We start from the raw sequence: 4,166 nt of genomic DNA, 5'->3' as shown, positions 1-4,166 counted from the left end.
CCAATAGCGTGTGCTTACTCTAAAGGCATGTTGTTGATATCAGCAGAGCAATTGGCAGTAGTAGGACATTGTTCATAAGGATGCAGACCTCCACACATCTCATAGACAAACTTATTTTGCAGCTGCATAGCCTGAGCGGATATATTATTCTGTTGTAGTTGTTTAGTTAACAACGCCACTTGTGCAGTAAGCATAGCAATCGGATCAACCTCAAAAACTTTAGCTACCTTCTTATTTTCACGTTCAGGTGTCCATTGGTAATTGTTCATGGCCATTTATTCTAATAGATTATGAACCTCATTTCAAATTTTACTCATAAAGACTTCTCCCACTACTGCATCTATAATAGTCCTTGTATTTCCCCCAAAATCATTACAAAAAGTGTGCACCAACATCCATTTCTCAATACCATGATGTGGGCATTTCCAAAGTAATTCCTTAAACCAATCCAACTGATGGAAGTTATTAATTTCTTCTCTATAATAGGCGGACTTAGAAGGAGGAAAATATTTGGCAAGAAAATTTTGGGCAAGGTCCTCCCATGTAGTAATCGAGTTGGCTTGCAACAAGAACAACCATCTCTTAACTCTGTCCCTTAAGGAGAATGAAAATAGTCTCAATTTGATTGCCTCATTACTCACCCCAATCATCTTGAATGTAGCACATAATTCCAAGAAGTTGGTGATGTGTAGGTTAGGATCTTCATTAGGCAGCCCCCCAAATTGCAATCAGATTAAGAACCATCTGAATAATAGAGGGCTTTATCTCAAAAGTGTTCACCTTTATAGTGGGCGGACGAATCCAGGAATGTATCCTTGTAACAGTCGGGAGTACATAGTTTCTTAATGATGGATCATCTTCGACAGTAGCAGCAGCGTTATTGATACCATTATATGGAATTTGAGCCATTCTCTCTAATCGTTTCTTCCTTCTAATTCTCTTCCATGTCTTTTCAATTTTAGGATCAACAGGTACTAGTGACTCCAATCCTTGACGTCGCATATACTAATTGACCCTGCAATTAAGAAATAAGTAGAGAAACACGTCAAAAAAACTGTTAAAGAAAATCCAAAGTAGATAGTAATCAATTCAAGTAATATAGATAGTAAATAAGAATCGTTCCCATGGAGACTATCAATCAAGTACCAATAACCAATTCTAGCTTTCTATTTGGCTGTCGAAAATAGAGTGATTTTTAAACTAAAACTTAAAATTGAAATAAGATGTGCAATTATAAAGATTGATTCAATATTTAGAAACCTAGGGTATTAACTTCATCAATTTTTAACCTGTTAATTTTACTAATCAGCGCATAAAAGTCTTCAATTTCTATCTTAATAGGGGGTTAACAAAAACAATCCTAATTCTTTTTCAAGATAAAAAGATCTCAACCTACATGCCAACTTTCTACATATATGTGATAAGTTTTAACATATAGTAGGCATAAATCATAGAAACCCTAAACACTACACAAACCATACAACTACTCTCGTCCTATATGCAATTTATGTCTATATGATTATAGAATATTCAACTCTCCCCTCTCGGATCTTGAATCAAAATCATAAGTCATGTAAATAGTGACCAATTATCCACATGCATCAAGCACAAATCATATAAAGAGAGGATAGAAGAAGAAGAAGAAATAATATGAACTTCATAGAAAATTAACAAATATCCAAGTGACTACATTAAACCCTAGAAAAGATGTTTAGTTCATAACAGACATGACTAACACAATAAAATAGATGTTCAGAAACATAGAATTAAGCTACTAAAAACTGAGATAAAAACTGAAGAAAAATAGAGTATTGGAGTTAAACAGCTGCTAATCCAATAATGAAAAAAAACCTCCTCACAAATGAACTAAAATTCACTCTTAAACAAAACATGTTTTCCCTTTTGGTGAAGCGGGACATGACTTGGTCATTCTTGAGTCACAACCCATGTATTTTCGTGCAACTTCACTCATCCTCTGGAAGTTCAAGTGTCGTGACTTGATAGACCAAGTCGCGACCCGTGTCTTTTTAGTCCCCTTTGCATATTCGCCTCTGCCTCCATACGTGCTGCGACCCAAGTGTCCAAGTTGCGGCTCTAGGGATCCTTTGTCCTTAATGCCTATGTCCTTTTACAAGCGTGACTCAATGGGCCAAGTCATGACTCGTATTCCAGATTTCTTGATTTCACATCTTTTCAAGCTTCGTTTAGCACCAGATTCATATCGATTGTTCCCAAAATATGCAACCCAATAATCCTCTCTTTTATTATTTATTTTAGAGATGGATGTATTTATTTATTTTTATTTTTATTTTTTTATACTCTCTACATTCCTTTTTGTCAACCCAGTATTTGCAAATCAATAAACTCCATTACAATTCAACCCCATTTTTTTTAATCATATGCTTATAATATACTAGGGATGGATATATTAACAAGGTTTTCATTTAGGCTTAGATAATGGCAACGAACAAAACGGTTTAATTTTTCGGCTCAGAAAGTGTAATCAAAGGATAAACAAATTCAAAGTCGATTAGAAAGGCTCAAACGATCTAATGGATGGCCTAAATCATTTTTCTAAGCAAGCGTGATATATTATTTCATACAACCAGAAGGGTTCATCAAGAATGGGGAAGATCAAAAGGTGTGTAAGTTGTTGAAATCCATTTATGGATTAAAGCAAGCATCTAGATCTTGGAATATCACCTTCGATGAAACAATTAAAACATATGGCTTCAAATAGAATGTCGACGAAGCATGTGTGTAAAAATACATCAAAGGAAAATTGGTGTTTTTCCTAGTTCTTTGCGTGGATGACATTCTCCTTATTAGCAACAATGTAGAGACATTGTCAAATGTGAAGAAATTGTTAGCCAAAAAGTTCCAAATGAAAGATTTGGGCGAGGCGAGCTATGTTCTGAGATTCCAAATCCTAAGGGATAGGAAGAACAAGCTCTTGGCAGTTTCTCAGGCTAATTATATTGATAAGGTGCTTGAAAGATTCTCTATGGATAATTCTAAGAAAGGTCAGTTACCAACCAGACATGAAATTACTCTCTCCAAAGAATTGTGTCCTAAGACACCTCAGGAGGAAGAGGATGTGAGAAAGTATCCCTATGCTTTAGCAATTGGGAGTCTAATGTACGCCATGTTGTGTACTTGACCCGACATATTCTATGCAGTATGGATTGTGAGTCATTATCAATCAAATCCGGGTTTGGAACACTGGATTGCAGTAAAGCATATTCTCAAGTATTCTAGGAGAATGAGAGATTATATTCTTTTATATTCAGGGGGTGAGTTGAACCCTACTAGATACACTGATTCTGATTTCCAATCAGACAAAGACGGTTGTAAGTTGACGTCTGGGTCAGTGTTCACTCTTGGTGGAGGAGCTGTGGTCTGGAGGAGTATTAAACAATCCATCATAGCAAATTTAACCATGGCAGTCGAATACATAGCGGCTTGTGAAGCAGCTAAGGAGGCAGTTTGGTTTAGAAAGTTCTACACTAATCTTGAAGTAGTTCCAGATATGGATAAGCCATTAATCCTATACTTTGACAACATTGGACCAGTAGTTAACTCCAAGGAACCAAGATGCCACAAGAGAGGAAAGCATATAGAAAAGAAATACCATCTGGTTAGAGAGATTGTGCACCGATGTGATGTGACTGTTATGAAGATAGCATCTGAACAAAACCTGGCTGATTTGTTACTAAGACACTTCCTGCAAAGTCATTCATGGGTCACGTGTGGAACATGGGATTAAGGAAGATGCCTCACTTTCTTTAAAGGCAAGTGGGAGATTGTTAGAATTAATGCACTAAAAGCATGTAAAGATATTTTATTGAATTAAATAAAAGAAAAATTTTATTATATTTGAATATTATAATTAATTTTTGAATTAATTATATGATAATATCAAGAAAATTTCTTATTCATTCATGAGAATATGATCTTGTATTAATAGGAGAGAATTAAGATCATATATAATACATAAAATAGTCAGTAACATATTAAAGTATGAAATCTCTAATGAATGGTTACTAGTACGGTTTGCTAAGCATACAAGATGCAAGTAATCTAGATTCAGATTATTGATGTGGATAGACATCTTAGTAAAGGTGATGTACATAATAGAGATTATATATGATAGGACTGATAGGAAT

The sequence above is a fragment of the Humulus lupulus genome, chromosome 1, assembly GCF_963169125.1.
Source record: "Humulus lupulus chromosome 1, drHumLupu1.1, whole genome shotgun sequence".
Classification (NCBI taxonomy): Eukaryota; Viridiplantae; Streptophyta; class Magnoliopsida; order Rosales; family Cannabaceae; genus Humulus; species Humulus lupulus.
Note: the sequence above shows the minus strand (reverse complement) of the source record.